Here is a 12,801-nt window from a genome sequence, read left to right as displayed (position 1 = left end):
GGCTTCTGATGTTGACATGCATGAAACCAAGGCTTTTTCGAACACAGAAGTCAACAAATGAGGGTGCCTGGGGACATGCAGGGCCTGGGTTTACCTCCACATCACCCGCGGAACAGAGAAGGAGTAGTATGAGGGTGCGGCTAAAGGCTATCAAAACTGGTCGCCTAGAGCGTTGGGGACAGAGAATAAGAGGAGCAGGTTTCTGGGCATGGTAGAATATATTCAGGGCATAATGCGCAGACAGGGGTATGGTGGGGTGCGGGTACAGCGGAGGTAAGCCCAGGCACTGGGTGATGATGAGAGAGGTTGTATCTCTGGACATGCTGGTAGTAATGGGTGAGGTCACCGCATGTGTGGGAGGTGGGACAAAGGAGTTATCAGGGGTATGAAGAGTGGAACTAGGGGCTCCATTGTGAACTAAAACAATGATAACTAACCTGAACAACAGTATACAAGGCATATTGACATTTGAGAGAGACATACAGCGAGGCATACAGTAATCACAGGTGTTGAATTGGGAAAGCTAGCTAAAACAGTAGGTGAGACAACAGCTAATCAGCTAGCACAACAACAGCAGGTAAAATGGCGTAGACTAGGCAACGGGGCCAACAGATAAAACAAACAAGCAGAATGGAGTACCGTGATTTATGGACAGTCCAGCGTGCATCAGCTATGTAGCCAAGAGATCAGTGTCCAGGGGGCAGCGGTGGATGGGGAAGGGAAGCTGGACTGGCGAGTGTTATCCAGGTTAAAAAAACGAACAATGACTAAATAGCTTGTAGCTAGTTAGCTGGTTAGCTTCTGGAGGTTCTTGAGTGTGTTCTAAAAATAAATAAAAAATAATAGCGATTCCGTATCACATTGGGTGAGGCAGGTTTCCGGAAGGTATAAACAAATTAAAAGTCAAAAGAGATAGAAAGTAAATATGGGTCCGGTGGGCGTTTGGGACGCGGCGATTCAGGCGGTTAGCAGGCCTGTGCTAACAAGCTAACAGTTTGTAGGCCCGGGCTAGACAAGGTAGCAGTTAGCGGACCGGAGCTGGACAAGCTAGCAGTTAGCAGGCCGAATTAGCAAGCAGGGAGATAGCGAGGGCTAGAGAGTTAGCCTTTGGGGGACGTCGCGATGGGGTGAGTCTGTTTATTCCTCTTCATGCGGTGACATCGATAGACCGGTCGTGGGCCCGGGTATTGTAGCTCAGGAGTATGCTACGGTGGTAGCGCAGGCCGGGCTAGCTTCAAGCTAAGTGGGTGGAAACGCTAGCCAGGGGTAATCGTCCAGGGTTGCGGTTTAGCTAGATAGCTAGTTGTGAAGATCCAGCGTATTTGGAAGCTTAGGTTTAGCAAAATGTTTTTAAAGGGATAGCTATGTAAAAAACGAAAAATATGTTAAAAAAAAAAAAATAAATTAAAAAAAAAAAAAATAAATATACAGGGACACGACACGACAGGACGACTTACTGCTACGCCATCTTGGATCACCTATCTTTCCCACTGATCCCGTGTGTAGTTATACCTGTGTTCTGTTTGTCTACCAGTTCGTCTCGTTTTGTCAAGTCAACCAGTGTTTTTCCGTGCTCCTTGTTTTTCCTATTCTGTTTTTTCTAGTCCTCTCAGTTCAGACCTTTGCCTTCCTTGACCTCGAGCCTGCCTGCCACTCTGTACCTCCTAGACTCTGACCTGGTTTTTTTCCCATTTTCTTTAAGGTGTCTTTAACTTTACTCAAGTATGACAATTACTTGGTACTTTTTCCAACACTTACGAAGTAATAAAAAAACATCTCAAAGATAGGAGTCAGAATTATTGGATCCCCTGTTTTCAATATTCCAGCACGCTCCCCTTGCGAAGATAACGACACTGAGCCTTTTTCTAAACTTTAAGATTGGAGAACATATCATGAGGGATCTTGGCCCATTCCTCCATACATTATCTTTCTAGATCATTGATGTCCTTTGTCTGCACTTATGGACTGCCCTCTTCGACTCAAACCATAGGTTTTCAATGGATTTCAAGTCCAGAGACTGAGATGACCATTGCAAAATGTTGATCTTTGTGGTCAATTAATAACTTGTTTGTGGATTTTGGTGTGTGCTTGGGCTTATTATCTTGCTGGAAGATTAATTTCTGGCCAAATTTAAGCCTACTGGCAGAGGTAACCAGATTTTTGGCAGAAAGTCCTGGTAAAGTTCATGGTGCCATTTACCAACCCCCTGGTTGATGGCCGTGGCCCCGCTGAGATCTAATTAGCATAACTATATAACATGGTTGCCATCACAATGTCTGTTTGAAGCAAGAGGCACTTTCTTTTGCTTCACTGCGTCTCAATCTTCCACATCGACCGATGTCTCCCTTGCCTGAGGGAAATCAAATTATATTGGTCACATGCAGATGTTATTGCAGGTGTAGCGGAATGCTTGTGCTTCTAGCTCCGACAGTGCAGTAATATCTAACAAATTACACAACATTTACCCAATAGACACAAATATAAATAGGAATGAATTAAGACTATATACATATGGAAGAGCGACATCAGATGAGTAACGAAAGATTTGTAAACATTGCTTTGATGCACCTGTACTGACCTCGCCTTCTGGATGACAGCAGGGTGAACAGGCAGTGGCTCAGGTGGTTGATATCCTTGATCTTTTTGGCCCTCTCATGACATCGGGTGCTGTACGTGTCCTGGAGGGCATGTAGTTTGCCCCCTGTAATGCATTGCGTAGACCGCACCACCCTCTGGAGAGCCTTGCAGTTGGGGGCGGTGCAGTTGCCGTACCAGGCGGTGATGCAGCCCGACAGGATGCTTTCAATTGTGCATCTGTAAAAATGTGAGGGTTTTAGATGATGACATTTCTTTAGCCTCGAGGTTGAAGAGGCTCTGTTGCACGTTCTTCACCACACTGTCTGTGTGGGTGGACCCTTTCAGTTTGTCTGTGATGTGTAGGCCAAGGAACTTGAAGCTTTCCACCTTCTCCACTGTGGTCCCATCGAAGTAGCTGGGGGAAGTACACCCTTTGCTGTTTCCTGAAGTCTATGATCATCTCCTTTGTTTTGTTGACGTTGAGTAACAGGCTGTTTTCCAGGCACCACACTCCCAGAGCCCTCACCTCCTCCCTGTAGGCTGTCTCGTCATCATTGGTAATCAATACTGTTGTGTCGTCTTCAAACTTGATGATTGAGTTGGAGGCGTGCTTGCTCACGCAGTCATGGATGAACAAGGAGTACAGGAAGGGGCTGAGCACGCACCCTTGTGGGGCCCTAGTGTTGAGGATCAGGGGAGTGGAGGTGATGTTTCCTACCTTCACCACCTGGGGGAGTCTGTCAGGAAGTCCAGGACCCAGTTGCACAGAGTGGGGTTCAGATCCAGGGCCTCGAGCTTAATGATGAGCCTGGAGGGTACTATGGTGTTGAATGCTGAGATGTAGTCAGTGAACATCATTCTTACTTAGGTATTCCTCTTGTCCAGATGGGATAGGGCAGTGTGCAGAGTGATGGTGATTGCATCGTCTGGATCTATTGGGGCAGTAAGCAAATTGAAGTGTGTCTAGGGTGACAGGTAAGGTAGAGGTGATATGATCCTTGACTAGTCTCTCAAAGTACTTCATGATGACAGAGGTGATTGCTACGGGGCGACGGTCATTAAGTTCAGTTACCTTTGCCTTCTTGGGTACAGGAACAATGGTGGCCATCTTGAAGCATGCCCGTAAATGCCCCAGCCAGCTGGTCTGCGCATGCTCTGAGAATGCGGCTAGGGATGCAGTCTGGCCTTGCGAGGGTTAACATGTTAATGTTTTACTCACGTCGGCCACGGAGGCGGAGAGCCCACAGTCTTGGTAGCGGGCCGCGTCAGTGATACTGTTATCCTCAAAGCGTGCGAAGAATATGTTTAGCCTGTCCAGAAGCAACACGTCGGTCTTGGCAATGTGGCTGGTTTTCCTTTTGTAGTCCGTGGTTGTCTGTAGTTCCTGCCACATACAATTTAACAGGTCAGACACAAGATGTGACTCTACTTTATCTCTATACTGACGTTTAGCTTGTTTGATTGCCTTGCGGAGTGAATAACAACACTGTTTTAGTCTGCCATATTACCAGTCGCCTAGCCATTGTTAAATGCGGTGGTTCGCGCCAATGTTTCAGGTTAGGGTTGGTTTTAATAGTCACTGTGGGTACTACATCTCCTCTACACTTCCTTATGAACTCAGTCACTGTATCCGTGTACGCGTGTAGATTATTTTCGCCCGCTACCCAGAACATATCCCAGTCCACGTGATCAAAACAATCGTGAAGCGTGGGTTCTGATGGGTCTGACCAGCATTGAATAGTACGAAGCACGGGCACTTCCTATTTGAGTTTCTGCCTATAGGACGGGAGGAGAAAGATGGAGTCGTGGTCAGATTTGCTGAATGTAGGATGGGGGAGGGACTTGTAACCATCCCCGAAGTTTGAATAGCAATGGGCTAGTGTCTTAGTAGAGCGAGTAGGAGAGTCAATATGTTGATAGAATTTTGGCAGCCTAGTCATCAGATTTACTTTGTTAAAATCCTAGCTTCAATAAATGCAGCCCCAGGATATGTGGTTAGCAGTTTGCATGATGTCCAGTGAAGTTCTTTGTAGGGCCACCAATGCTTTTCGGAGAGTGATTGGATGGTGTGGGTGATACCTGGGCGTCTAGTGGTGAGGCATGTGCAGTGGCAAGAAAAAGTATATGAACCCTTTGGAATGACCTGGATTTCTGCATAAATTGATTTGATACTCATTTAAGTCACAATAGTCAGTGCTTATACTAATATCACACATTATTGTATTTTTCTTGTCTATATTCAAAACGCTAACCTGGAGTCCAATCAATGAGACGAGATTGGAGATGTTGGTTAGATCTGCCCTGCCCTATAAACATTCACAAAATTTGAGTTTGCTATTCACAATAAGCATTGCCTCAAACAAAATATATCTCAGTCTTGGATATAGCTGGAAAGGATTACAAAAGTATCTCTAAATGCCTTGATATTCATTAGTCCACGGTAAGACACGTTGTCTATAAATGGAGGAAGTTCAGCACTGTTACTCTCCTTAGGAGTGGCCGTCCTGCAAAGATGACTGCAAGAGCACAGCGCAGAATGCATAAATCCTTTTGTGACTAGGGGGCAGTATTTTCATTTTTGGAAAAATAACGTTCCCAAAGTAAACCGCCTATTTCTCAGGACCAGATGCTAGAATATGCATATAATTGACAGCTTAGGATAGTAAACACTCTAAAGTTTCTAAAACTGTCAAAATATTGTCTAACAGAACTGATATTGCAGGCGAAACACTGAGGAAAATCAATTCAGGAAGTGCCTCTTATTTTGAAACCGTTGTGTTCCTATGCACCCCTATTGGACATTGAAAGGGATATCAATCAGATTACTTCTTCTACGTATTCCCAAAGGTGTCTACAGCATTTTGACATAGTTTCACGCCTTTATGTTGAAGAATGAGCGTAAACGACTACATTGCGTAAGTGGCCAGCTGAGGGCTCTTAGTGATTCTTGTGTAAAAGACAGAGGTAGTCATTTTTCCTCTCGGTCCTACTGAAAAGCCAATTGTCCCGGTTGATATTATCGAATAGATATTTGAAAAACACCTTGAGGATTGATTATAAAAAAACGTTTGCCATGTTTCTGTCAATATTATGGATATAATTTGGAATTTTTTTCGGCGTTGTCGTGACCGCTATTTCCGGTGGATTTCTCAACATAAAGTGACAAACAAACGGAGGAATTTTGGGTATAAGAATCATCTTTATGGAACAAAAGGAACATTTGCTGTCTAACTGGGAGTCTTGTCAGTAAAAACATCCGAAGATCATTAAAGGTAAACGGTTAATTTGATTGCTTTTCTGATTTTCGTGACCAAGCTTCCTGCTGCTAGCTGGACATAATGCTATGCTAGGCTATCGATAAACTTACACAACCGCTTGTCTTGCTTTGGCTGTAAAGCATAATTTCCAAATCTGAGATGACAGGGTGATTAACAAAGGGCTAAGCTAGGTTTCACTATATTTCACTTGTGATTTCATGAATATGAATTTTCTAGTAATATTTTTTGACCGGTGCGCTATGCTAATTAGTGTAGTTGATGACAATTCTCCCGGATCCGGGATGGATAGTTCCAAGAGGTTTAAGCAATGTTTTCCTCCTGTAACTATTTAGGCTTGCCATAACAAAGGGGATGGACACTTATCAACTCAATACATTTTGTCTTTTAATTTTTAATTAATTTGTAAACAATTTGACAAACAATTCCACTTTGACATTATGGAATATTGTGTGTGTGTGTAGGCCAGTGACGAAAACATCTCGATTGAAAACATTTTAAACTCCGGCTGTAACACAACAAAATGTGGAAAAAGCCAAAGGGTGTGAATACACTGTGTAGCGTTTTGCAACGAAACCAGTTGTAATACACATTTTAAAATCAATTAATTACAACGTCTTCGGGATCGTTGTCCCGTCCACGAGACGGTTACGCTAACGTAGGCTAATGCAATTAGCATGAGCTTGTAAGTAACAAGAAATTTCCCAGGACATGGACATATCTGATATTGGCAGAAAGCTTAAATTCTTGTTAATCTAACTGCACTGTCCAATTTACAGTAGCTATTACAGTGAAAGAATACCATGCTATCGTTTGAGGAAAGTCAACATAAAGTTCTGTTATGGCTGCAATCCCGATATCGGGATCGATATGACAACTACCAGTGAAAATGGAGGGCGCCAAATTCAAACCACAAATCTCGTAATTACAATTAAAAATGAAAAATTAATTCCTAAAACATACATGTCTTATTTTAAAGCTATTCTTGTTGTTAATCCCACCAAAGTGTCCGATTTTTAAATAGGCTTTTCAGCGAAAGCACTACAAACGATTGTTAGGCCAAACCACAGCCATTTTCCAGCAAAATATAGCATTCACAAAAAGCATGAATAAAGATAAAATTAATCCCTAACCTTGAATTTTATCTTCACCAGATGACGCTCATAGGACTTCATGTTACACAATACATGCATGTTTTGTTTGATAAAGTTCATATTTATATAAAATAATCTGAGTTTATATTGGCGTATTAAATCCACTAGTTCCAAAAACATCAAGTGATTTTGCATAGCCACATCGTTTCAACAGAAATACTCATCATAAATGTAGATGGAAATTATAGATATACCTCTCCTTAATGCAACCGCTGTGTCAGATTTCAAAAAAAGTTTACGGAAAAAGCAACCCATGCAATAATCTGAGACGGCACTCAGAACAGTAGCCAAATCCAAAGTCACAAAGCCCGTCCACTATAACGTGACAATGTTCGAAAGTCTCGTAACAGTCAGTAGAAACATGTCAAACGATGTACTTAATCAATCTTTAGAATATTGTTTACATATCTTGAATAACATTCCAACCGGAGAATTAGAATTACTTCAGATGAGCGGTGGAACGCAAGTCCTTCCCCTGTGAAAGCATGGTCCACTCATGGCTGTGGTGACTATTTCCTGTGTCAATCGACCCTGCCCCCCCCCCCTTCACAATAGTCACCAGACAAAGTTCTATTGACTCCTGATATCTAATGGAAGGAGTAGGAAGTGAAAACTCATCCATATCTCGCTGTAATTTCAATGAGAGCTTGGTTGAAGATCTGCCACCTCCAGAAATAAACAGGAAATTTCTCAGGTTTTTGCCTGCTATATGAGTTCTGTTATACTCACAGACATAATTCAAACAGTTTTAGAAACTTCAGTGTTTGCTATCCAAAACGAATAATATGCAAATATTAGCAACTATGACTGAGGAGCAGGCCGTTTTGATATGGGCACCTTTTATCCAAGCTACTCAATACTGCCCCTGCAGCCATAAGTTAATAAACAAATTAGGCACATTTGGGCAGTCTTGATACAACATTTTGAATAGAAATACAATGATTCATTGGATCAGTCTAAAACATTGTACATGCACTGCTACCATCTAGTGGCCAAAATCTAAATTGCTCCTGGGCTGGAATAATACATTATGGCCTCTCTTGCATTTCAAAGATGATGGTACAATTATTTTTTTTGTATTGTCTTTTACCAAATCTATTGTTATATTCTCCTACATTCCTTTCACATTTCCACAAACTTCAAAGTGTTTCCTTTCAAATGGTACCAAGAATATGCACATCCTTGCTTCAGGTCCTGAGCTACAGCCAGCTAGATTTGGGTATTGATTTTATACTATCTTTTTTTTCATCCTCTTCATCAAAGGATCCAATAATTCTGAACCCCACTATGTTGGTAGGTTCAGCTATATTCCCAAATGTTGAGCAAACTCTCAATCTTATTGCAGCTGGTTGCCTTAGGAAGTAGAATTGTATCAGCATATTTGTTTTTATAGTGCACAAAAAAAGTTCTGCTATTGTTACAAGCAAAATAACCCTTTTTGGCGCTATGTAGAACCATTATTTTAAGTGTGCACCTACAGTATGTCATGGGGAGAAGTGAACTATTATAGTATTATACATTTTCCCATACCAAGCCCCTGAACTTTATCATTAAGGTAAGTCATTATCTGATAGCTGAATTGATTCCATTTTATGACAGTGCATGGCCATACCTCTGCTAAACAATTTAACCTCAAGTTGTACTTCCTGGTCTGTTACACGTCTTCCTCTTTCCCCTACTTCATACAGATCAATTAAATAAAAGCAATTGGACAGAATAACAACATTATTGTCCATTTAATTGCCAGCGATAGTGGTGTGTAGTGGATGGAAAACTCATTAAGTTGGGAAATGAATAATGAATTAGAGGGAGCTGGTTTTGTGGTAGCTTGGTTTACGTCTTCGTTTTAGCTCCCATGGGAGAGGTGGGGAGGTGGCATGGGGGCAGACAGTGACATAGCGAGTTAGGGAGAAGGGTAGGCAGAGGGCCATATCAGCTCAGCACCCCAGGTGAAAGTAAGGAGAGGGCCATGCTGATAGGCCCAGCTATCGCTAGGCTCATCAGTCAAAAATGGAAAAAGGCTTGGCTAGCCAGGTAGAAACTGAGCCAAAACACGGGGTCTGCAAGGGAATTGTGACCACTGGCAGCCATTAACAGAAACACAACCTACCCTCTTTGTTGTCCTGTATTTGAGAGAGAAAAAAAAGTAGTGCTTACTGCAACTCGAGGTGACGCAGATACGTGAATCAGGGTGCTTGTGAGGATCAGGCGACGAGTGGCTAATCTGCCTTTGCCCTCTGTACTGTGGCTAACATTCAATCGCTGGAAAATAAATGGGATGAACTGAAAGCACGTATATCCTACAAATTAACATATGTTTTACCGAGTCGTGGCTGAATGACGACAATAATATACAGTTGGCGGGTTATACACTCTATCAGCAGGATAGAACAGCAACTTCTGGTAAGACACCGGTAGCTGGCCTATGCATATTTGAAACCACAGCAGGTGCCCAACATCTAAAAGTCTTGAGGTTTTGCTTGCCTGGCGTAGAGTATCTCATGATAAACTGTACACAGCATTATCTACCTAGAGTTTTTTTCATCTGTATATTTCATAGTTGTCTACATTCCACCACAGACTGAGACTGGCACTAAAACAGCACTCAATGAGCTGTATACCACCATAAACAAACAGGAAAACGCTCATCCAGAGGCGGTGCCCCTAGTGGCCGGGGACTTTAATGCAGGGAAATGTAAATCAGTTTTAACCCAGTTTCTATCATGTTAAATGTGCAACCAGAAGGAAAAAACTCTGGACCACCTATACTCCACACAGAGACTCATACAAAGCTCTCCCTTGCCCTCCCTTTGGCAAATCTGACCATAATTCTATCCTCCTGCTTACAAGCAAAAATTAAAGCAGGACGCACAAGTGATTCGGTCTGTAAAAAAGTGGTCAGATGAAGCAGATGCTAAACTACAGGACTGTTCTGCTAGCATAGACTGGAGCATGTTCCGGGTTTTTTCCTATGCCATTGAGGAGTACACCACATCAGTCACTGGCTTCACCAATAAGTGCATCTGTGATGCCGTCTCCACAGTGACTGTACGTACATACCAAAAGCCATGGATTACAGGCAACATTTGCACTGAGCTAAAGGGTAGGGCTGCCGCTTTTAAGGAGCAGGACTCTAACCCGGTAGCTTAAAAGAAATCCCGCTATGCCCTCCGACAAACCATCAAACAGGCAAAGTGTCAATACAGGACTAAGATCTAATTCTAATCATACTACACCGGCTCTGAAGGTCTTCGGATGTGGCATGGCTTGCAAACTATTATAGACTAAAAAGGGAAGCACAGCCGAGAGCTGCCCAGTGACACGGGCCTACCAGATGAGCTAAATAACTTCTATGCTTGCTTCGAGGCAAGTAACACTGAAACATGCATGAGAGCATCAGCTGTTCCAGACTACTGTGTGATCACGCTCTCCGCAGCCGATGTAAGACCTTAAAACAGGTCAACAGTCACAAGGCATTTGGCCAGACAGAATACCAGGACGTGTACTCCGAGCATCCGCTGACCAACTGGCAAGTATCTTCACTGACATTTTCAACCTCTCCCTGTCTGAGTCTGTAATACCAACCTGTTTCAAGAAGACCACCATAGGGTTCTTGGGCACAGGGACTAAGGTAACCTGCCTAAATGACTACTGACCAGTAGCACTCACGTCTGTAGCCATGAAATGTTTTGAAAGGCTGGTCATGGCTCACAGCAACACCATTATCCAAGAAACCCTAGACACACTCTAATTTGCATACCGCACCAACACATCCACATCCCTTTCACATCTGGACAAAATAAACACCCATGTGAGAATGCTGTTTATTGACTACATCTCAGCGTTCAACACTATAGTGCCCTCAAAGCTCATCATTAAGCTTAGGAACCTGGGACTAAACACCTCCCTCTGCAACTGGATCCTGGACTTCCTGACGGGCCGCCAGCAAGTGGTAAGGGTAGTTAAACAACATATCCGCCACGCTGATCCTCAACACAGGAGCCCCTCAGGGGTGCGTGCTTAGTCCCCTCCTGTAGTCCTTGTCACTCATGACTGCATGGCCAGTCACAACTTCAACACCATCATTATGTTTGCCGATGACACAACAGTAGTAGGCCTGATCACTGACAACGATGAGACAGCCTATAAGGAGGTCAGAGACCTGACTGTGTGGTGCAAGGACAACAACCTCTCCCTAAACATGATCAAGACAAAGGAGATTATCGTGTACTACAGGAAAGGTGGACCAAGCATGCCCCCATTCTTATCGACGGAGCTGTAGGGGAGTAGGTTGAGAGCTTCAAGTTCCTTGGTGTCCACATCACCAACAAACTAACATGCTCCAAGCACACCAAGACAGTCATGAAGAGGGCACCACAAAACCTAATTCCCCCTCAGGAGACTGAAAAGATTTGGCATGGATCCTCAGATCCTCAAAAGGTTTTACAGCTGCATCATTGAGAGCATCCTGATGGGTTGCATCGCTGCCTGGTATGGCAACTGCTTGGCCTCCGACCGCATGGCACTACAGAGGGTAGCGCATACGGCCCAGTACATCACTGGGACCAAGCTTCCTGCCATCCTGGACCTCTATACCAGGCGGTGTCTGAGGAAGGCCATAAAAATTGTCAAAGACTCCAGACACCCTAGTCATAGACTGTTCTCTCTGCTTCCGCACGGCAAGTGGGACCGGAGCTTCTACCCCCAAGGCTGAACATCTAATCAAATGGCTACCCAGACTATTTGCATTGCCGCCGAATTTTGGTCTTAAAATAAGATTTTGATAAAGGCTGTTGCTTTTAAAACCCTTTTTTTAAAGTATTGAAATAGATACAGCTGACCAAACACATGATTTGTTGTAATCCTATGCTCTATGACGGTGCAAACAAAACGTGTGCGAAAATTAAATACAATGCACCAAATTCTTAATTAGCTATATCTTTCAAATGTTTGATAAGACACTTGTCATCTCGAAAGTACCTAACCTGTCCACCTTGTGGAATGGTGAAAGTGACATGTGACTCAGTGGTTACATGGTGCCAGCAAGTGCTCTGTCTCAGGTGACCAGCCTCACATGGCCCAGCCTCACAGAGATGTAACTGGAGTTGTGTCCCCCTGCCAGAGTCTGTAGTCGAAATGGATACTTGACTGCTTGTCCTCCTATCTGTATTGCCCCAATGACATGAAAGTTTGCATAAGAGAGACTTGTTTCAGATTCACTGAAACTCGACTGTAATTTAGGCAAAAATCAATAGAATTGTCACATTGTCATTGTGTTACTACCACACATTTTCATCGTATCAAAGGATCATTGTCAAGCCTTGGCTTCACTGGGCTAGGGTGTCACACAGCAGCAGCTGGTCAAGCCAAAGCTCAAACCACACACTGTGATGAACAGAATAAAGAACCAAGACACACCTATATACAGTGCCTTGCGAAAGTATTCGGCCCCCTTGAACTTTGCGACCTTTTGCCACATTTCAGTGTTCAAACATAAAGATATAAAACTGTATTTTTTTTGTGAAGAATCAACAACAAGTGGGACACAATCATGAAGTGGAACGACATTTATTGGATATTTCAAACCTTTTTAACAAATCAAAAACTGAAAAATTGGGCGTGCAAAATTATTCAGCCCCTTTACTTTCAGTGCAGCAAACTCTCTCCAGAAGTTCAGTGAGGATCTCTGAATGATCCAATGTTGACCTAAATGACTAATGATGATAAATACAATCCACCTGTGTGTAATCAAGTCTCCGTATAAATGCACCTGCACTGTGATAGTCTCAGAGGTC

Source organism: Oncorhynchus kisutch, linkage group LG25 (assembly GCF_002021735.2).
Source record: "Oncorhynchus kisutch isolate 150728-3 linkage group LG25, Okis_V2, whole genome shotgun sequence".
Lineage (NCBI taxonomy): Eukaryota > Metazoa > Chordata > Actinopteri > Salmoniformes > Salmonidae > Oncorhynchus > Oncorhynchus kisutch.
The sequence above is the reverse complement of the archived record's forward strand: the minus strand, read 5'-3'. Positions refer to the sequence as shown.